The 23,463-nt window shown below is 41.8% G+C and overlaps 1 pseudogene; it reads right to left on the bottom strand.

Annotated features, from left to right (window-relative positions):
• Positions 1–490: 490 nt before the first annotated feature.
• The window catches only part of LOC121453563, a 145,702-nt pseudogene continuing 122,729 nt past the window's right edge, over positions 491–23,463 (bottom strand).

Here is a 23,463-nt window from a genome sequence, read left to right as displayed (position 1 = left end):
GGAATGGGCCTGCCGGCTCACGTAATGCATTCATTTTAACTTTGTAAAGAGAGGAGGCTGTCTTTCTGGATTCTCCACTGTGTGTTTACACCTTCCTCCTTGTTGGCCCTTGTAAATGTCTCCGTCTTTAAGTTTAATCACTCTGCTAGGTAGCCCATGACATTAGTGTGCATTCCCCTGATGGCTAGGGATGTTGAGCATCGTATTTTCTAAGTCTATACTCTCTTTATTAAACTATCTGAGCAATTCATGGTTTTATGTGTATGTTTTTGTTTTAATTTGGATAATTGGTTTTCTTACTTTAAACACTCGAGACTTCTGTCTGTATTTTAGATATGCCCTTTTGCGGGGTATGGCAATTAAAATATTCCTTCCTCCTGCCTTAGCTTGATGTCATGCTTTGTTTTTTTTTGGGGGGGGGAGACAGAAAAGCTTTATTTTTATATTTTGTGACCACTACTCAATTTTACTCAAGTCTGCCCCAAGTTCCCTATTTGAAAAGTCCTCGGCTAATAGCTGGAGAATTCTCATAAGCAAATTCTTCTGTATGGGCTGGATCAGTAAACACACCAATAAAATCTATTTCCAGAAAGAATGGTCCATCCACCTTATCTGCCAGGGTGAATCCTATAGAAGAGATCTTGTCAAGGACGAGTGGGACCTGGACATCTCGTATCCTTCCTTTTAGAAGAAGAATTTGGAGAAAGGAATCTTGACTTCCTGCCAGTAGGGCCCCCCACGGGTGAACATGAAGTAACTGTACATTTGACTTTTTCTCTGGATAAAGTCTGTGCCTTGCTAGATATTCACCATTCAAGGCCGGCCATCCCCACGGACTCGGAGATACAAAGTATTGAACCGGGACCAATCGTAAGACAGCCTCCTCTTGAAAGAACCCCTTCGAACCCAGGATAGCATGACACAGTAGCCACTCTGGCTACTGTCTCCATCCTGAGGGGCCTCAGAGCTCAGAGTTCCAAAGAGCAGAGTACTCTGGTTGTTCTTGGCCATCTTCAAGAATATCTCACTTCTGCCTCCAATTGTCTTATCAGAAGTCACCATCCACTTCTCCAAATCTTCTTTCTCACGAAACTGCCAGACAACCTGGGCTTGCTCCATTAGGACCTCTTGTAGTGGGCGGCCTTCTGGGCCTATCCAGTGAGCCGCAATTTCATTCTTCAGGCGCCTGAGATGCTCCACTGCTTCCTCTCTGATCGCTTTATCAAAACTGAGCTCGGATGCCTTGTCAGGGGAAGTGATATCCACAGCAACGTCCTTGTGGTGGTCCTCTTGTAAAACCTCTTCAGACTTCTGCTGGGAGACTCTGTCAGCAGAAGCCACTGGTTTCTGAAGATGACTGGAAGAAAAGTCTATGGAGAGAATACCCATTAATGGATGCAAGGCAGCCCTTCGCTTCAGGAAGTTTCTATGAATATAAGTACCAGAGGTGAGAAGAGTCAGCTCACCTCCTCAGACGCCCTGTGTCATGCTTTGTTGACACCCATGGGAGGCCTGCCCTTTCTGAAAGGAGACAGAGATAGAGGAGGAATGGATGGGAAGGTGGGTAGATGAGAGGGGGAGGGGATGAGAAGAGAGGAAGAAGGGAAAACTGTGCTGAGCATGTAAAATACATGATAAAATTAATAAAAATAATAAAATAAAACATTCCTTTCATTTCCCTAGCAATGCCTTTTGAAACTAACTATTTTTAATGTTGATGAACTGCAATGCATCAGTGATTTCATTTATAGGTTGCTCAGAAGACCTTCCTACCTAGTCTCAGGATGCCAAGATCTGCTTTGGTCAGAGTTCGGAGGGCTCACAGCTTACATTCGCATCTATGCCCCGCATCAAGTTCTCCATGTAAGCTGTGGCGCTCCGACTAGGTCTGCTCTTCTTTGTGGGTTTCCATTGTTCCATTACTGTCTGGGAAGAGAGAGGGGAGATTATTTTTCTTCATTTAATCATGCTTATACCTTCATCAAAATTAATTAACCATGTATAATATAATGTATCGAATTGGTCCTAGAATAGAAAGCAGGTGTTTAAACACGATGAAATATAAATGATTAAAACTTAAAGTGTTGCACCAGTGTGAATTCCCTAGTTTTTACAAAGTACCACGGCCATGTTAACACTGGGGACAAGTGGCTCAGGGAAGCATAGGCACTGTCTACTATTTTTGTAACATTCCTATATATCTATAATTATTCCAAAACGTCAAGGTTTTGTTTTAGAAAATAATCAGCCACATTTTCTAGACCTTCTGGGCTCCCCGCTTGGCACCTTTGGTCTGTGTGGTCACATTTTTCCATGATCACACTGTTGAGTTTACTGTTGTAGCTTCCCTGTTGCGAGACAACTTACAAACTTTGTGTACTTCCCCTTCCTGAGAACATCCCATGGGCAGAAATGTAGTAGAAAATGCAGGTGTGCCCTGGAGGTCAGTCTACTTGGCACACTGCACTTCTACATAAGAAGCACGACCGGCCATGCTCCTCAAATAAGAACACTGGATTCTGAAGCAGCCTGAGTAGCTGGAAGCTGGCTTGCATATGAGTGCGTATTCTCCTATCTCCTTTCGTGTGTTTCTCCTGCATAGAGCAGCATGGTGGTATGAGTGCTCACTATCCAGTTCGAGGTGATGTGCTGACTGGTCACAGTCCATAGCTTCCGCTATGTAAGTGACTGCGCATGTGCAGTTGCTCTGTCTACGTGGTTGCTCATTGCTCAGTGCAGACACTGTTTCCTGAAACCATTTCCAGAGTGGTTTATCTCTGTGCCCTTTACCAACCCACGGGTCTAGCTGTCCTATTGGGGGATACCCCACGGCACAAAGCAAGGTGTCTCTGGCAAACTATTGAATCCCTAATGCCATGTTTGACATATTACAGGCACTTGAAACTTTTGGGGGGCAGGGAGGAGCAATTAAACCAAAAAGTGACTAAGGCCATCAAATGGCCAAATTGTATCCCATTTGGCTGTTCCATTTTCTTGGGTCTGTCAAACTTCTGGGGATGTCAAGGAAAGCGCAGAGAGAGAGGGAGGGCAGAGGATGTGTGGACGCCGCTGAGCAAATCCTCCTCAGCAGAGAGAGCTTAGGTCTGGGAGAGTTTGGTCACTACTTCTCATGTCCTCGACTCCTTCACTGTCCTTTTCTGTTCCTTCTAGCGCTTATGGCCTCTACTGTCAATAATTTCCAGGTAATATTTTGCTGAGAATTTAATATACTTGAGAGACAGTGGAGGCAAAGCTTTTAGCATCTTCCAGAGTCTGAACCATGGTAAGAATTCAGTTTTTTTTTTAACTGCTAAAAATGAGTGAGTTGAATTCTTCACTTCAACTTCAAATGATTACTTTTCTTATTCATCCTTTCCTCATAAAACTCATATCTACTGTTTTGTTATAGTCCAGACAAGAAAGTTACAGATCGCTAGGCACATGTGGCCAAATTAGAGTCCCCCAAAGTAGAGTCCTTTATTTAAGCCTGTGATCAAGTACAGGATAATGATGCAAAAATAGTCTTGGTACTGCATCTTTGGAGAGCAGCATGTCTAAAGGCAAAACATCCCTGTCAGGCTCAGGTCTGGGGAACATGATAACATGGTGTTGCCTATCCATTTGACAGATGTTTTAGTTGTACCTCTGGGCCGAGGTTAGGGTCATAGGAAATTCTCAAGGTGCTGCCAAGGCAGACATGACTGAGAAATGGGAGTCTGAAAAGTTCTCAAACAGACACAGTGTGGAGTCAGCTAAGATCAGGACAAGAGGCGTCGCCTCAGTCCCTCCACTTACGCTGGATACACTGCGTCTTGTGGGGCACCCATGTTTCTAGGAACTGAAATTGGCCAGACAGGAGGACGGTTGTGGAACTCCCTCCAAGAGGACCCGTTTCAGGTGAGTAGGCAAATCCACTTACTCCACACATCAAAACTCAATGCCTGTGGGTCCCTCCGTTTGCATGGGTATATAGTTGATGTGGAAGCAAAGCTTTCTCATTTACAAACAAGCAAACAGGGTCGTCTACATTAACTGGTGTCCTTAATACTTGCTTGTGATTGTATGTGAGAGTTAAAGAAAAGACTAATTATTGAGGACATGTTGAACGGACCAAAGAGGAGCAGGCTTTCCAGAGATCCTGCAGATCCAGGAACTGATTAACTGATTGTGAGGCCTCTCTCTCTCTCTCTCTCTCTCTCTCTCTTCTCTCTCTCTCTCTCTCTCTCTCTCTCTCTCTCTCTCTCTCTCTCTCTCTCTCTCTCTCTCTCTTGCATGCACGTGTGCATGCGTGCACACACATCATCATTATCTTTTTGAAATATGATTAATGACTGACTTTTGTCACTGACTTGAACTCTTCACCATGAAAGGACAGCGTATTCAACAAAACTCTTAAACTTTAGAGAACACTGTTTTCAAGACCCTCTTTGGTAGCCTGTGCTCAAAAGTCCCTGCTCTCTGCATGTAGATTTCCCCCACCATCAATGCATGTGCCCTTTAGACTCTACAGTTGCCATTTGACAATCTAAACGGGGTTTCTAATTCCCCCTGTCTGATTATTTGATCAACTCTGATTTCTGCCTTGCTATATCCACTAAGAAGAAATGAAATACTGGACTGTAGGAAGCTAATTAGCCTCTTTCCTCCTTTTTTTTTTTTTTAAAAAAAAATCTGCCTTTGTGTCTTAGCGACAGTGTCCTTTGCTTTACAGAAGCTTCTCAGTCTCAAGAGGTCCCATTTATTCAATGTTGCCCTTAATGTCTGTGCTGCTGGGGTTATACGTAGGAAGTGGTCTCCTGTGCCCATGTGTTGTAGAGTACTTCCCACTTTCTCTTCTATCAGGTTCAGTGTGTTCGGGCTGATATTGAAGTCTTTAATCCATTTGGACTTGAGTTTTGTGCATGGTGATAGATATGGATCTATTTTCATTCTTCTACAGGTTGACATCCAGTTTTGCCAGCACAATTTGTTGAAGATGCTCTCTGTTTTCCATTGTATACTTTTAGCTCCTTTATCGAAAATCAGGTGTTCATAGGTTTGTGGGTTAATGTCAGGGTCTTCTATTCAATTCCATTGGTCGACTTCTCTGTTTTTATGCCAATACCAAGCTGTTTTCAATACTGTAGCTCTGTAGAAGAGTTTGAAGTCAGGGATGGTAATGCCTCCAGACGATCCTTTGTTGTATAAGATTGTTTTGGCTATCCTGGGTTTTTTGTTTTTCCATATAAAGTTGATTATTGTCTTCTCAAGATCTGTGAAGAATTTTGATGGGATTTTGATGGGGATTGCATTGAATCTATAGATTGCTTTTGGTAGAATTGCCATTTTTATTATGTTGATCCTCCCAATCCAGGAGCAAGGGAGATCCTTCCATTTTCTGGTGTCCTCTTCAATTTCTTTCTTCATAGACTTAAAGTTCTTGTCAAATAGATCTTTCACATCCTTGGTCAGAGTTACCCCAAGATATTTTATGCTATTTGTGGCTATCGTGAAAGGTGATGCTTCTCTAATTTCCCTCTCTGTTTCCTTATCCTTCGTGTATAGGAAGGCCACTGATTTTTTGGAGTTGATCTTGTATCCTGCCACATTACTAAAGGTGTTTATCAGCTATAGGAGTTCTTTGGTAGAGTTTTTGGGGTCGCTTATGTATACTATCATATCATCTGCAAATAACGAGAGCTTAACTTCTTCTTTTCCGATACAAATCCCCTTGATCCCCTTATGTTGTCTTATTGCTATTGCTAGAGCTTCAAGCACTATATTGAAGAGGTATGGAGAGAGTGGACAGCCTTGTCGTGTTCCTGATTTTAGTGGGATGGCTTTGAGCTTTTCTCCATTTAATTTAATGTTAGCTGTCGGCTTGCTGTAAATAGCTTTTATTATATTTAGGTATGACCCTTGTATCCCTAATCTCTCCAAGACTTTTATCATAAAGGAGTGTTGAATTTTGTCAAATGCTTTTTCAGCATCTAATGAAATGATCATATGGTTTTTTTCTTTCACTTTATTTATATGGTGGATTACATTGATAGATTTTCATATGTTGAACCAGCCCTGCATCTTCACCAACCCCGCAACTGAAAAAGGTCTGATCTCCAAAATATTTAAAGATCTCAAGAAAATAGACCGTAAAAGGCTAATCAACCCAATTATAAAATGGGGCATTGAGCTGAACAGAGAATTCTCAACAGAAGAACTTCAAATGGCCAAAAGACACTTAAGGCCATGCTCAACTTCCTTAGCGATCAGGGAAATGCAAATCAAGACAACTTTAAGATACCATCTTACACCTGTCAGAATGGCTAAAATAAAAAACACCAATGATAGCCTTTGTTGGAGAGGATGTGGAGAAAGGGGTACACTCATCCATTGCTCGTGGGAATGCAAACTTGTGCAACCTCTTTGGAAAGCAGTGTGGCGGTTTCTCAGGAAATTCGGAATCAACCTACCCCTGGACCCAGCAATACCACTCTTGGGAATATACCCAAGAGAGGCCTTATCATACAACAAAAGTATATGCTCTACGATGTTCATAGCAGCATTGTTTGTGATAGCCAGAACCTGGAAACAACCTAGATGCCCTTCAATGGAAGAATGGATGAAGAAAGTATGGAATATATACGTATTAGAGTACTACTCAGCAGTAAAAAACAAGGGCTTCTTGAATTTTGCATGCAAATGGATGGAAATAGAAAACACTATCCTGAGTGAGGTAAGCCAGACCTAAAAAGAGGAACATGGGATGTACTCACTCATATTTGGTTTCTAGCCATAAACCAAGGACATTGAGCCTATAATTAGTGATCCTAGAGAAGCTCAATAGGGAGAACCCAAAGAAAAACATATCGGCATCCTCCTGAATATTAACTTTCATCAGGCGATGAAAGGAGACAGAGACAGAGACTCACATTGGAGCACCGGACATAAATCTCAAGGTCCAAATCAGGAGCAGAAGGAGAGAGAGAACGAGCAAGGAACTCAGGACCGCGAGGGGTGCACCCACACACTGAGACAATGGGGATGTTCTACTGGGAACTCACCAAGGCCAGCTGGCCTGGGTCTGGAAAAGCCTGGGATAAAATCGGACTCTCTGAACATAGCGGACAATGAGGACTAATGAGAACTCAAGAACAATGGCAATGGGTTTCTGATCCTACTGCACGCACTGGCATTGTGGGAGCCTAGGCAGTTTGGATGCTCAACTTGCTAGACCTGGATGGAGGTGGGGATTCCTTGGACTTCCCACAGGACAGGGAACCCTGATTGCTTTTCAGGCTGAGGAGGGGGAGGGGACTCAATTGGGGGAGGGGGAGGGAAATGGGAGGCTGTGGCGGGGAAGAGACAGAAATCTTTAATAAATAAATAAATTTAAAAAAATAAATAAAAAATAAATAAATAAAACAAAGAAAATTCTAGGAAATATCTATTCTAAATAAAAAAACAAATTGTGGAAAAAATAAAAAAAAATCTGCCTTTCATCTTGAAAACTTTGATCTCACACTGCATCATTAGCTAATTAATAGCAAGACAATTAGGAAGCTGTGTTGATAGTTGAAAATAAAGGCAGTTTCCCAGCAAAACCAATGCACTACACATGGGCGGGCACAGTCTTTGAAATCAGGCCCTGCAAAGATTAACTGTGCAAACCACTTTTGACTCCACCTCTGAAATGTCCCTCACTGTTTACATTGACAAAATCTTCCCGGTGGCACTTCTCTCTGATCCTTGTATGCTCACAGCAAGTGTGACAGGTGGTGATTATTCTTGGAAACCAGCTCAAAAAACAAAAAAATCAGGCTTATCTCATCAGTTCCAGAATCACACATCCAGAGAGATTCAAAATTATGGTAAATTTAGTGTTTCTCATGATTTATAAAACAATAATGCACTTTTATTTTCTGAGGCATTTTACAGAGAAGCAAAGAAACTTTAGGAACACTGTGCTAATGTTTACCAAAAGTCTATAGACTCATATACCAGTTTGACAGGCATTAATCTCTTTTGTTTTACCTGTAAGGAAGGCCTAACATCTGTGATAAAAATTTCTTACACATAAATGAAAAATTCAGTTCATCCTATCCTGTCTGCAGAATGTGATAGCTGTACTTGTTTTTCTGGTGGGTTTGCATTTCATTTGTAGATCACAAGTCATATCCGCTTTAGGTGTGAAACTCTTTTTTTCCCTCAGGGCACCAACGCAATGCCAAAATGACGTGACTAACCACTGAGGAGATTTGTGTATGCATGAAGACACTATTGAAGAACAAACTGTGCTCAACACTTCGGTTTGTTGCCTGGTTCATTCACTAACAACAGATTCATTCGACAATTACCTATTAAATATCGTATGCTAGGCCTGAACCAGGTGCTGGTTTGCTATGGAACAGTTGAAGGTAAACCGAAGTGAAAAACACGACCCCTTTATCTTGGGATAAAAGTTCCTAATTTATTCCGTGGTGATCCAATTACCATACAGTTAACAGAAGACCAAATGTTGTACATCCAATTCTTCTTACTATTTAACACAAGTTGAGACATACGGTGTTTTTCCTACCTAAGCCAGTTTCCAGCAGGCAGGTAAGCCCACGAAAGCGCATGTAAAGTGAATCCCAGCCTTACTGAAGTTTAGTGATTCCTTGGCCCAGCGTGCTAATGAGTACCTTCTTTGCTGGATAGGAGGAAAGCAGTTTCCCGTCAATTAAGCAGCCAATTGGCAGTGTTTGTTGAATGATTACTCTGCGCCTAGTGTTGTGTTTGGATTTCCTTTCCCCTGGAGAATGGGTGGACATTGTGAGAATCTGCGTAATTGCCCGTGAATGTGCAGTGTGGGACGGTTAGTATAGTAAATATGGGCTGAGCTCAGGGAAAGTGAATGCCTGCTTTCTGGGCTCTTATTAGGAAAGGGTACAATAGGCACACATTACCACTATGCCTTAGGAACAAATGGCTCGTCCAAGAGCCGTGATTACTTCCAATGGGTAGTATTTCCTTCTGTTTAAATAGTTTTCATTGGCCTACATTGTACAACTTACAGTGCAATGGGAGCTTTGGGCTGCTAGAAAAATAACATAAAATTCTACCTAGTTTAAGAAAGGATACTTAGGGAATATTAATAAAAAAATCTTTGCAATCTACATAGGGCCTTTATAGGATAGAGGTATTTTCATTGAGTACAGGGGTTTGATGCATTTTCAAATAATGTCTTCTCTAGGACTAGAGTGCACCGTTGCCGGGCAGATACACTATTAGACAAATACATCATTCCCCATTAATTCTATTTGATTATACCAGTTGCTGTATGCAGCTGCTGCTTTAAACCTTACTTTCTTCAGTAGGGATCTCGAGCATGGTTAATTAAGAGATAAACTATGGTTTGGATGTAGAATGCCCATCGAAGCCTCCTGACTGGAAGGTTTCATCCTGAGCCATTATTAGAAGCTGTGGAACCTTTAAGGGGTGGGTCCTGCAGGGAGGACTTCTGGGTCATTGAAGGCATGCCCCTGAAGGCAATAACAGGACAGATACCCAGCCTCTTTCTCTGTTCACCTCCTGGCCATTAGGTAGATAGTTTCACTACCCTGTGCACACCTGCAGTGATGTGTCACCCCCCCTCCCCCTACGCCTCGGCCTATCTCCAGAAACCTAAAAACGATAACCCTGTCTGACTGATGACAGGCAGATCCCTTAAAATCATGAGTCCTAACAACTCCTCTTTTAGGATACTGATTATTGCACTAAATTTCTCATTGCTGCAGGAAGAACTTCAGGATAGAAGGGTTTATTTCTGCTTGCAGTCTGAGAGTGCAGTTCCTCATGGTGGGAATGGCGTGTGAAGGACATCACATCACATCGTGTCTGCGGTCAGGAGACAAGGAGTGAAAAGTGCTGGCTCTTAGCTACCTTTCTCATTGCTATTCAGTCTGGAACCTCGGCCCATGAAATGGTGCCACCCACATTTAGGGTGAGTCTTCCCACCCCAAGTACTCCAATCCAGAGAACCCCTCACGTGGAGTTTTGTCTCCATGGTACTTCTAAATGCCAAAAAAATTTAGCATTTAAGATGAACCATCACACTTGTCCCAGGTATTCTTACAGTTACAGAAAGGAAGTTTGCTGAGTGTGGGGACAATGCACTGGAGACCATTTTTACATGAAATGTCAAAGTAGCTGAGGTTCTAGCAGTTGGGGAAGTTATACAGGGCATCGCATGCAGTCCTTTGCTCTGACTTCTGCAATGTTTCCTTTAGGACATCCAAAACTTGGTGGTAGTGGTGGTGAGGGGAGTCTGTCTTTTCATTTGGTGTCAAAACCTGTTTTTGTTTTTTATTCCTAAGTTCCGTGAGGAGAATCTTCTAGAAGCAGTGTTTATGGGTTCTCCTTGGAAGTCAGCTCTGGAATATTGGGGGCCCAGCCCATAAGAACAACCATAACGGCCCTGATGGAGGGGGAAATAGAGTGGGGTGAGGGTAACAACAGTGTCTGCTTACAGGCCCTGTACTGGAGCTGGTGGGTGATGGAGAGCAGGCTTGCTTCCTGTGTGGGAGCATCTAATAAAATGTTATGAGTTCATCCTCCAAGAGCTGAAGATTGATGGTGTACTGTCAGCCCTCGAGTTTCCCAAGTGCTTCTCTTGATTTTGTGTCACAAGAACTCAAGGAAATAGGTTTGTCTTTGGTCGTTTGCTGATTTGCGGTGGAGAACACAGTTGATATTTTTTTGCCATGTACAAAAATAAGATAAAGTCACTATGACCCAGTTTGGTACTTATTGGACTTCACTAGAAATAAATGAACCTTTTATTCTTGAGTGTAGGGAGTCAAACATCATCTTTAGGTCTCAGAAAAGGCAGTTACTATTTCACTGTTCTTTGTTGAGGTACTGGCCTATAGATGGACCACACATTTCCTGTGGAAATCAGATCTTACAGGAACCAGCAAGTAATACAGCCTTCTGCCAAACACGTCTTGGAGATACAAATATCTGAACGTGTTATGTAGGATGAGAATGATTTTGGGGTCAGACCTATGTAGGGTCCAATCACTCATTTATCACTGAGTATCCTTTACTTTAACTTAGGGGACATTGTTGTAGCCTAGTGGTAACTAAACACAGTCAGGTGTTTGAAGTACACACGATAAGCCCCAAAGCACAGTTGTTGTGGGGGAATATGCTGCGGACTCTCAGGCCCAATTCTAGTCCCAGGTCCACTAGCCCTGATGCCATCACCTTGAAGTCACTAACCAAGTTCTCTGAGCTTCAGTTGCCTCCTCTAGAAAAGAAATTCTGCACACTCCAGAGGTTGTTGTAGGATTGAGTTGTATTGCGCTAACTGAAAACACGATCCACCGGCACTTTTTGTGTCCTCACAGTGCCTCAGCCAGTAGTAGGCACAGAAACCACTCTTCAGGAATGGGCTGAGCTGCAGTTTGAGTAACACTGTTTTCATAAATATTTTGCAAGTGAACTGTATGATGCTAATGGAAAAACATGGTGGGTTGTGCAAGGTGGGGTAGGAACTAGAAGGTTTTTCCTGCTGGTGTTCATGCTTTGGTTCTCTCTCTCTCTCTCTCTCTCTCTCTCTCTCTCTCTCTTTTTCTCTCTCTCTCTGAGAAACAATTTCTCTGTGTGGCCCTGGATGTCCTGGAACTTGTTCTTTAGACCTGTCTGGCCTTGAACTCATAGATCTGCCTACCTCTGCCTCCTGAGTGCTGGGATTAAAGGTATGCACCACCACCACCCAGCTCATTTTTTTCTTGAAGAGAGAATTACAAGAGGAAGCCTAATGCTGTAGCATCATTTGACACCTTTAACTTTATAAAAATAGAAGACTGAAGACCCAAGGGCATGGGTTCTTCTTTTCCCATTGAATTCAATTTGTGATGCCCAGCAAGTCAAGGGCTTGAGGCCTGTTGTGATAAGCTGCCAAGGGGTCATATTATTTGAAAGGAAAAGACTCAACTTGTCCTTTCCCAGCCCCATTAAATACTAACAGCTTCTCATCAAATGGTGGGATTACATGTCTACCTTCCAGCCCTCTATGCTGCAATTTTCTCTGGGTGTAGTTTGGACACATCTTGTTTACACTGTCATCATTACTGTGAGTTTATCTGTGTACCTTCCATGCTATGTGTGGAAATCACTGCTTCCTTGAAGTTATCTGCCACCTCTGGCTTTGGCAATCTTTCCACCTCCTCCTCTGCAGTCTTGGGGTGAGATATGAATGTTCAGCTTGGGACTGAGCACTCTACAGACTTGTTCTCTGCGTATTAAGTAGGCTGGGGGGGTCCTATATTAATTGTCATCTTTTGCAAGGAGGAGCCTCTCTAATGAAATTGCAGGATAATCTGATAATTGTTCATTGGGAGCCATATTAAAACTATGTACATTTAGCATAGAATCTGTGACCTACCTAGCCACAAGTTTTTGCCCTTTCTGATAGTGCTAGGAATGGCTTCCAGCATCTTACAGTAGGACTTTGATCAGAAAGTGATTGGTTACTCCTATTACATTCATGTCATTTTTATAACAGTGGGCCAAACTTATCATACCAGTCATTGCTGCAGCTAGCAGGGCTCAGAGTTGGTAGAGATTGAGGTTTACTTTTCTCCCCCAGCAGCACTTTTAAATTTTTTTTAAAAAAAATCACCTTTTTTTCCCAGTTTACATACCAATGCCAGTTCCCACTACCTCCCCTCCTCCCATTCCTTCCACCTCTCCCCACCCATCCACCCCCATCCATTCCCCAGAGAGAGCCAGGCACATTACTCCAAGGAAGGACCAAGGCCCTCCCTACTATATCCAGGCTGAGCAAGGTGTCCATTCAAAAATAAATGGTTCCAAAAAGCCTGCCCAAGCAGCAGGGACAAATCTCAGTGCCACTGCCCGTTGCCCCACAGTCTTCCCAAGCAATACAAATGTCGTCCACCTTCAGAGGCTTTAGCTTCGTCCTATGCTGGTTTCTTTCCTGTCCAGCCAGAGTTGTTGATCTCTCATTAGCCCAGGTAAGCTGTTTCAGTGGGTGTTCTCATCATGGTCTTGACCTCTTTGCTCCTATTCTCATTCTCATACTCTTCAACAGAACTTTTGGAAGCTCAGCCCAGTTCTCTACTGCAAGTCTCAGTCCCTGTCTCTGTCAGTTGTCGAATGAAGTTTCTATGATGACATTTAAGATAGTCATCAGTCTGACTACAGGCAAGGCCACTTCGGGCACCCTTTCCACCATTGCTTAGGGTCTTAGCTAGGGTCATCCTTGTGGATTCCTGGGAATTTCTCTAGTGCCAGGTTTCTTGCTAGCCCCATGATGGCCCCCTCAATCAAAATATCTCTTTCCTTGCTCTCAGTCTCTGTCCCTCCCCATCTCAACTATCCTGTTCCTTCAAGTTCTCTCCTCCTCCTCTTCTGCCTTCCTTTCTTCCACACCACCATGCTTCCAATTTTGTCAGAAGGTCTTCTCTATTTCCCCTTCCCAAGGGGATCTATATATGTTTCTCTTAGGGTGCACCTTGTTACCTAGCTTCTCTAGGGTCGTGGACTATAGATAGGCTCATTATTCATTGCTTTACAGCTAGTATCCATTTGTGAATGAGTATATTCACAAATGTTCATCTTTCTGGGTTTGGGTAACCTCACTCAGGATGATTTTTTTCTAGTTCCATCCATTTGTGTGCAAATTTCAAGATGTCATTTTTTTTTTTTTACCACTGAGTAGTACTCTAATGTGTACATGAGCTACATTTTCTTTACCCATTCTTCGGTTGAGAGGCATCTAGGTTGTTTTCAGGTTATAGATATTACAAATAATGCTGCTATGAACATAGTTGAATAAATGTCCTTGTAGTATGATTGAACATCCTTTGGGTATATGCCCAAGAATGTTATTGCTGGGTCCTGAGGTAGGTTGATTCCCAATTTTCTGAGATATTGATTGCCAAAGAGGTTGTACAAATTTGCATTCCCACCAGTAATGGAAGAGTGTTCCCCTTACTTCACATCCTCTCCAGCATAAGTTATCACTGAAGTTTTTGATCTTAGCCATTTTGACAGGTATAAGATGATATCTCAGAGTCTTTTTGATTTGCATTTTCCTGATGGCTAAGGATGTTGAACATTTCCCTAAATATTTTTTGTTATTTGAGATTCTTATGTTGAAAATTCTCTGTTTAGATCTGTACCCCATTTTTAATTGTTTTATTTTAATTTTGGTGTTTAATTTCTTGAGTTCTTTATATATTTTAGAAATCAGTCTCTGTCTGATGTGGGGTTGATAAAGATCTTTTCCCAGTCAGTAGGCTGTCTTTTTGTCTCATTGACTGTGTCCTTTGCTTTATAGAAGCTTCTCAGTTTCAGGAGGTTCCATTTATTTATTGTTGCTCTCAGTGTCTGTGCTACTGGCATTATATTTAAGAAGTGGTCTCCTATGCCCATGCATTGAAGGCTACTTCCCACTTTCTCTTCTGTTGTGTTCATGTGGTAAGATTATCTTTTCTTTTCTTTTTCTTTTTTTCTTTTTTTGCTTTTTTTGTCTTTTGAGACAAGGTTTCTCTGTATATTTGTTGCCTGACCTGGAACTAGCTCTTGTAGACCAGGCTGGCCTCAAACTCACAGAGATCCACCTGCCTCTGCCTCCCAAGTGCTAGGATTAAAGGTGTGCACCACCACCGCCCGGCCCCATGTGGTAAGATTAATATTGAGGTTTTTAATTCATCTGGACTTGAGTTTTGTGCATGGGAATAGATATGAATCTATTTACATTATTCTTTTTTCCCGTTTATTTATTTATTAAAGATTTCTGTCTCTTCCCCGCCACGGCCTCCCATTTCCCTCCCCCTCCCCCGATCAAGTTCCCCTCCCTTGTCAGCCTGTAGAGCTATCAGGGTTCCTTGCCCTGTGGGAAGTCCAAGGACCACCCACCTCCATCCAGGTCTAGTAGGGTGAGCATCCAAACTGCCTAGGCTCCCACAAAGCCAGTATGAGCAGTAGGATCAAAAACCCATTGCCATTGTTCTTGAGTTCTCAGTAGTCCTCATTGTCTGCTATGTTACATTCTTCTACATATTGACATCCACTTATGCCAACACCATTTGTTAAAGGTGCTTTCTTTTTTCCATTGTATAAATTTAGCTTCTTTGTCAAAAATCAGGGGTTTATAAGTATGTGGATTAATATTCAGGTCTTTGGTTCAGTTCCATTGGTCAACCTGTCTGTTAAATAAAGCTTTGCTGGGTATAGTAGTCTTTGCTGCATCTGTGGTCTCTTGGTATCTGCAACACATCTGCCCAGGACCTTCTGGCTTTCATGGTTTTCATTGAGAAGTTGGGTATAATTCTGATAGGTCTGCCTTTATATGTTATTTGACCTTTTTCCTTTGCAGCTCTTATAATTCTTTCTTTATTATGTATATTTCACATTTTGATTATTATATGGCAAGGGGATTTTTTTTTAGTCCAGTCTATTTGGTGCTCTATAAGCTTCTTGTACCCTCATAGGGATATTCTTCTTTAGGTTGGGAAAGTTTTCTTCTATTATTTTGTTAAATATATTTTCTGTGCCTTTGAGATAGATTTCTTCTCCTTCTTTTTTCTCTCTTCTTCTTAGGATTGGTCTTTTCATAGTGTCCCAGATTTCCTGGATGTTTTGTGTTAAGAATTTGTTGGATTTAATGTTTTCTTTGACCAATAAATCTGTTTCTTCTATAGTTTCTTTAACACTTGAGATTCTCTCTTCTATCTCTTGTAGTCTGTTGATTATGCTTGCCTCTGTAGTTCCTGTTCATTTACCCAGATTTTCTATTTCCAGAGTTTTCTAAGTTTGTGTTTTCTTTATTGCCTCTATTTCAGTCTTCAAGTCTTGAACTGTTTGCTTCACCTGTTTGACTTTTTTCTTGTTTTTTTTGGGGGGGGGTTCTTTAAGAGATTTATTGATTTCTTCCAATTTTTTGTTTATCTTTTCTCCCATTTCTTTAAGGAAATTTTTCATTTCCTCTTTAAAGGTCTTTATCATCTTCATAAAGTTACATCTAAAATTGTTTTCTTCTGCTTCTTTGGGTTAGGATGATCCAGTCTTCCTGTTGTATGACCACTGTGTTCTGGTGTTGCCATGTTGCTTTTTAGGTTGTTGAATGAGTTTTTGCATTGGTGCCTACCCTTCTCTTCCTCCAATTGGTGATGGCAGTGTTTTGGCTTCTTGGTCCAATCTTTGCAGTTGCTCTCTGTGTCTTTGGGAGCTGTTCTTGGTCTGCTCCGTACTGTCACTGTGACTCAGGGAGCCTTTGAGGTCTCCCTTGGTCTGCTTTCTTAGTCCACTCTCTTGGTCTGCTCTCTTGGTTCCCTTTCTTGATCCACTCTGTGCAATCACAGCATGTGCTTCACAGTTCCTCTCTCGGTCCTCTCTTTGTCATCATAGCCTGTGCTTCAGAGTTTCTCTGAGGTGGTGGTGGATAGGAGGGCTTGAGAGCAGAGTGGGACTTGTAGCTTATGGGGTCCGATCCATGGGGTGGGGGTGTTGGAGTAGCCTACCTGCAGGAGGCTTGCCTGCTGGCTGGATAGAGAAACTGAAGCAGGTGGGGGAGGGGTCGGTCCTGGGTTTTGTCCTGGCATGGAGCGCCTAGAGAGTGGGTTGACCTGCTGAGCAGGTGATTCCTTACCTCTTGGTCCTCTCTGTGTAGATGCAGCTTGTGTTTCAGAGTTCCTCTGAGGTCATAGGGGATATGAGGGTTTGGGGGCAGAGTGGGACTTATAGCTTGCAGGATCCAATCAATGGAAATGGGGTGTTGGAGCAGCCTATCTGCAGGAAACTTGCCTGCTGGCTGGATAGAGAAGCTGAAGCAAGTCTCCAGCAGCATTTTTTTAAATAAAATTATTTCAAAAGCAAGTTGACTGAAAAACAGCGTGATAATGATATTACATTACCAGCATCTTTGCACTTATTAATTTACCATGCCTCTTAATTGGTAAGTAAGGCAACCAAAAAATGATCTGCCTCAAATCTGTTTAGCTATTCTCTGTGAAGTTCCCCATTTCCCAGTGATCTATTTTTCAGATCCTAGAGGTGAAGAAAAGAGATGATTTCATGTCCATCTTTCTTAAGAACTAATGTTTGTCAGATAAGCCTGCTTATTTCTCATAGGATGGTCATGAGAGCACCAAGGACCTATTGTTTCTTAGATATGTTTGAGCATATCAAAAAGATATCAACTTCATTCCTACCTCTCAGTGTGCTCTGGGTAAATATTTTGCTAAGGAACTAGTGCAGGTCATGGCAATAAAGAGCAAGGATATTTTTGCAGGCAATGCTGCTGTCTATAGAGCTGGCTTCTCCACCCCCTGCAGGGCTGCATATAAACCTCTCTCTTATGAGGACCATCTGGTTCTAATCATCTGATTTCCTCTCAGTGGAGCACTCATGTACACTGTAAATGCTGTATGAATCCATGTGTGCCTAAGGTTCTTTGTAAGAGCCTGCCTTATTTTAAGGTGTCTTTCTTCTGTGCACCCCACTGTGATACTGTAAAGAGCAGAGGGAAGGATTCTGAGCCAGTTAGATGTGTTTAATTCCCACTCAATCACCTTTCCTTCTTCTATCTGGATTCCAAATTTCCTTGAACTTCTCTGCTCATTGGTAACAAGGAAAGCCAAAGTGGAAAAGGCTTAGAAGAGAATTGACACACAATAAACACTCAATAAAACCTGTCCTGAGACTCTACATCATAGTTTGGTGGGTGAACTAAAAACTCGTTAGAGTAATAATATTCCCAGGATTTAGGAAAGCTGTGTCAGTTGGAATAATGTCATTTCTCCTAACATGTGGGGGAAAACATCAGGGGAAAATCTATATACCTTCACAGCCCTTAGGTATCTATTCTCTGTGTTAGCACCGAGTAAGACAACCTCATTCTCAAACTCTAAAATAATTTTATCTCTTTGGAATAATTTCATAATTTATTTTTATTTTTATTCTTTGAAATTCTTATGTTTGTGTAAATGTATCTTGACATATCTACCCCTCACCTTCCTTCAACTTCACATCACATCTTCCCATCTTTCCCATGATTATACACACATACACACACACACAGGCACGCACACACACACAGAGTCCAGTAGGGTAGTCTACTGGAGCATGGGGAATCTACCAATGGCCTCAACCCCCCCCCCCCCAAAGTGACTCTCCCATCCCTCAGCAACCATGAACTGCTACAAGCTCCTCAGCTAGAGGTGTGGCCTTGGAATCCCCTCCCATTCCATGCTCGAATTTTCAACTGACTTGATCTCGTGCAGGTCTTTTGGCAGTGTCCCACAGTTGCTGTAAGTTTATCTGTATAAAAGTTATGACATGTCCTGAGGATAGCATTTCATAGCTTTTATTTTTTTTTGAACAAATCTGATAGCTAATCTTGACTACATTTGAGATCATCTCCAACCCAAGTTGTCAGGTGGATGTGCCTATGAAGGGTCTTCTTGATCAGATCATTTGAGATGTGAAGACCCACTTTAAATCTGGGCCACACCTTCTGGTGGCAGGCCACATAAAGGGCATGGAAGAAGGAAGCTTTTGCTTTTTGCCTGTGTAACCTTACTCCAGCTAAGCAAACCCATCTATCCTCATGCTGAGCTCTTTCTTGTCTTGTCTTCAGCATTATAACACAGAGTAAAGGCCAACAACTTTCTCAGACTCCTCTATGACTCCAGCACTACATTGGGACTGAGGAAACCATCTAGACTCTTAGTCTAAACAATGACCAGATCCTTGGCTTTTTAGCATAAGAAAACACTACTTCGATGTTTTGGCATCCAGGGGTTAACAGAAATTAGTCCGTCTTTTCTAAAGATTTGGCATTATGTTCAAGATTTTTCTCCTGCCAAGTGCTAAAATATGGTGAATTGTCATAGACATGTACCTGCACAAATAGTGACAGTCATTACTGCTTCATTCTATGCAACATTGTTCATTTTAACACAATTTTTGACAACTTAAGGTATCATATATATTAAGGTCCCGATAACGACTCCGTACTTTCTCATCCTCTTCCCGCCAACCTCGTTCCTTCCTTCTACCAATTCTCCATCTCACTCTCACATCTTCTTGTTTTGTTTTTGTTTTTGCCTTGTGACCCACTGGATTTAACTAAGACAGACTGCTTATCCACAGGCAGAAAGCTATCCACTGGAACCCGAGCAACTCAGTACATGATTGAAGAAAGTTGCTTCCTCTTGCTCAGCAGACCTGGGCTGCCAAAAGCTCTCCTGGTTGAATGATCAAATGTTATCAGGATCAGCTTTATGAGTTCATGCATCCTATGGCTATGCCATGTCATAATAGCATGCCTCACATGCCCAAAACACAGTGTTTCACAATCCTCCTCCATATTGTCCAAGTCTTATATCTTTTTCTTCTCCCTCGTGATGTTCTGAGCCTTGGGAAGGGTAGGATAGGTGTTCTATTTAATGCTAAACATTCAAGAATCACCTTTTCTCATCTCTTGATCAGCCAAAAGTCTCTGTATTAACTACCATTTGCTGAAAGGAGTAATTTTTTTGACCTAGGTTGAGGGAAGAATTTGTCTTTGGGTATAAACAAATATTTAGGAGAAAGTTTGACAAGTTGTCCATTTAGCAAAATAAAGTCTTTGACCAGCTCTATAGCACTAAGTATGAACACTATCTTGCAGAAAAAAAAATCCTAAATCTAAAAAGAAAATAGTTGGTTAGCCCCATAACGCTAATGACACTATTGCACATCTTGCCTGGCAAGTTCATATGTTAACAACCAGGGTCCAAAGGTTGAAAAGACCATTGTTGAATTATATCTTAACTTCCTGATTAGCAACTTCCAGAACTTGATGGGCTGTCTGCTTTTTTTGATCATTACCACGATTTACATGATCTTGAGAGGTAGGTGGATATTATTGTTAGATTTAACAGAAATGGCTACATATCTCCAGAAATGTTAAATATTTTGTTTAAATTCACTACAGTGACTTGTCAATTTGACTAGATTTGAGAATTCTTGTAGGATTGGGAAAAGAACACTTCAGTGTAGATTTCTGAAGGCATTTCTAGAAATTAGTGGCATCTGAATAAAAACTTAAGTTGAGAAGACGTATCTTTAAAGAGTGTCAGCATCATCCAATAGGCTGGGATATGAATAAAACAAAAAAATAGAATAGAAAACTTTTTCTACATACATACACCATGACTGAATGTAGATTCATTGCTGGCATGACCCAGTGACACTCTAGACGGCTGTTGGACCTTCCTTCTTGGGGTGGGGCTACACGATTCACCTCTTTTTTCTGAAACTCCTAACTTCTTAGATTTAGTCACTACAAGTTTTGAAGACTACTCAACATCTGATTTTACAGAACAAACTACTAAAACTCATCACACACATACACACACACACACACACACACACACACTATCCATTCTATTTTAGAAAATTTTTACTAATATAGACACAAAACCATTATGGGGGTAAAACCAAGTTTGAAACCTGTATTTTAGAACCTAACTTCATTCTCAAATGCTTTCATTTCACATTAAAATATCATTATAAAACAGAAATAAACACCCTCAGGTCATTCCTTAAAAGGAGAAGAGCAAGGCCAGGGCAGTCTCAGGTAGGGAAAGGGTGGTAGTAACTGATCCTGTTTGTTTTTCTGTATCAGCCAAAAAGGGATAACCTAATACAACTCTGTCTTTTCGGTGTTCTACCTTTATTTATGGTGCTGAGCTGTGAACTCAGGCCCTATACATTCCAGGAACATGCTCTATAGCTGAACTGTATTCTCAGCCCTGATCACAGAAAGCTAAGAATGCTCAACAATCTGATATTGCTTAACTGCCCCCAAACACAGTAGCTTAAAACAGTCTTTTCAATTTGGTAATGATTTTATAGGCTAGACATTTAGGATAAGTGTGGCTGAGTGGTTTGCTTCTGAGCTACTGTTTGTCCAATAGGACAGCTGGGTCTGTAGGACCCACTTTAAAAAGGGCATCTTCATCTACTTAATGTAGTTTCTACATTCCTTGGGGCCTTCTCTCTCCATATCTGTTCTGGTTTGTTCTATGTCAACTTGATGCAAACTAGGGTTGTTTGGAAAGAGAGAACCTCAATTTAAAAAGATGCTTCTACCAGACTGGTCTGTGGGGGCATTTTCTTGACTGGTGATTTATTTAGAAGGGCCCTGCTCACCATGGGCTATTTCATTCTTGGAAGGTGGTCCTGAGTGTTGCAAAAAAAGCAGGCTGAGCAAGCTGTCAGGAGCAAACCAGTAAGCAACACCAACTACTTCATGACTACTTCTTCAGTTGCTGCCTTGAGTTCCTGGCCTGACATCCTTTGATGACCGACTGTGATGTGGAATTGTAAGCTTAAATGAACACTTTCCTCCCCATGTTGCTTTTGGACATGGTGTTTTATCACAGTAATAAAAACCATAACTAAGATACTATCTCATTGTATTGTCTTAGCCTTCAGGTATCTCCATAAGATATGGAGGCTTGAGCCTCTTATAACAGGGCATATAGAATACACGTTCTTGTCAACTTCTCTTATAATGACTGTCTTAAAAGCAAGTATTCCAAGAAACCCGGAAAAAAAGCTATGAAAATTTCCAGTATCTGTCTTTACCAGCATAAGAACGTCACTTTTTCTGCCTTTTGTTGTTCATTCATTCCAACCCAGCCTCGGGAGGGATAAGGAAAGTGTGAACTCCATCATGAGATGGTGGGATGGCTTGTGACTATAGGGAAAACAGACTCATATATACCTTATTGGAAATGGCTACCATAGATATCCACCCTTCTTAGTAGCGAACACACAGGGGAGCAGTCTGAGTTACCTGCTCATGTTTCTTATATGACAGCTTATCACAAAGGACTCTAAAAATACATAATAACCATGTGCTGAACATGAGACCCTGGCTCAAATATTCGGATTCATCATTTCTTTTAAGCTTTGTAATAAGAACTAAGGTGGTTTAATGACTCACGGTATCACTGATGACGTCTGGGGGAAGGTCAATTCATTACTTAAAGGCACATAGTAAGCACACCCTTTGAGATGTGATCTAGGCTTTGTGAACCATATAGGGTGTGCCTTTAGCCACTCATTGAGAAACTGGATTCATAGGTGGGAGGGATGTCAGACACATTTGAGGAAGTTGGTGGGCTGGGTATAAAAAGGTAGAAAAGCAGGAGTTGGTCTATTGGATGTTCAAGGAGTATGAGGACTTCAGATAGAGACCTTGGGAAGAGAAATCTAGGTAGCCATGGAATCCAGGCAGAGGACCATTATCTACTGAAACAGGAAGTCACGCAGCCCGTGGCCACCAGTGGCTGCCCGTGTTGTCTGAGCTTAGCATCTCAGTTGATTGCCAATCTTTAACTAAGAAAGACTGAGAGTTTACGTCAGTAATCTCAGCTCCAGAATTCTTCAGAGAAGCTTCAGAGAAGCACAACTTTGAATGAGGAAACCTCAGTTCTCCATTTTCTTAGAACTGACAGCATTCGGGAGTTCTTGCCTGGTGAGATTATTTCTAAACCAACTCTCTGTTTGACCCAAACAGAAGGTAGAATAAACCGTGTCATTGGTGGGAATCTGATCAGATCATCTGACCTCTTCTACGCTGCTTTAGTGAAGCAGAATGGTTAAGGACAATGGCTTCAGAGGCATGTTGACCTGAGGTTAAGTGTAATCCCACAGATTACTCAGTAACCTTGGATGAATCACTTACTTCTTGAAGCCCTGCTTAATTCAACTTTAAAACTCGAAGAACAATACTCAGAAGGGAAGGCAGGGGTCAAAGGCGCTTGTTTAGTGTCTGCTTGGGACCTAGGGTATGGCAAGTGTTCAATGCATGTAAGCTATCTATACTGGGCTTTAGATTCCTCAACACCTTATCTTCCCTCAGGGTTGTGTTTATTACATTGTACAGGGTTAGGACAAGCAGTCAGCGAATTCTACAACTATCAGTGAGACACAGATCTCTCTAAAGACTTGATCTTCTGACTAGCAGTGAGATGTTGGCGTCAAAACCTTACTTATAATGAAAGCATTATACTACTTCTTTCTAGAAGTTAGTACAAAGGTTAATCAATAATAAATTATACAACACTGCAAATCACACACATGACTGTCATAGAGTAAACAGTCTTTGTCTGTTTTCTATTGTTATTACATACTCAAGTGTTTGTTGAGCAGCCTCTGTATGGCAGGCACTGCCTAGGTCTTGGGATGGTGCCTGCAAGAACCACTCCTGGAAGTTGTCCAAGAGTTGTTTCTTTATTTTTCAGCTCCTGGCTAAAAGTATTGGCAAAGTACATGCTGTCTGTCCACACATGTGGTCATGGCAAACCCAAGTTAATGGGTCAACACAACCTGGACCAGGTCGGGATAATGACCCTCGTTAGAGTGAATGTTGGGGAGTGACTTTTTATGCAATACTAATGCATGGTGCGAGTT

The sequence above is a fragment of the Microtus oregoni genome, unplaced genomic scaffold (assembly GCF_018167655.1).
Source record: "Microtus oregoni isolate MIOR12 unplaced genomic scaffold, Mior012 000011F_ref0000422, whole genome shotgun sequence".
NCBI classification, from domain to species: domain Eukaryota; kingdom Metazoa; phylum Chordata; class Mammalia; order Rodentia; family Cricetidae; genus Microtus; species Microtus oregoni.
This window is presented reverse-complemented; position numbering and strand designations above follow the sequence as displayed.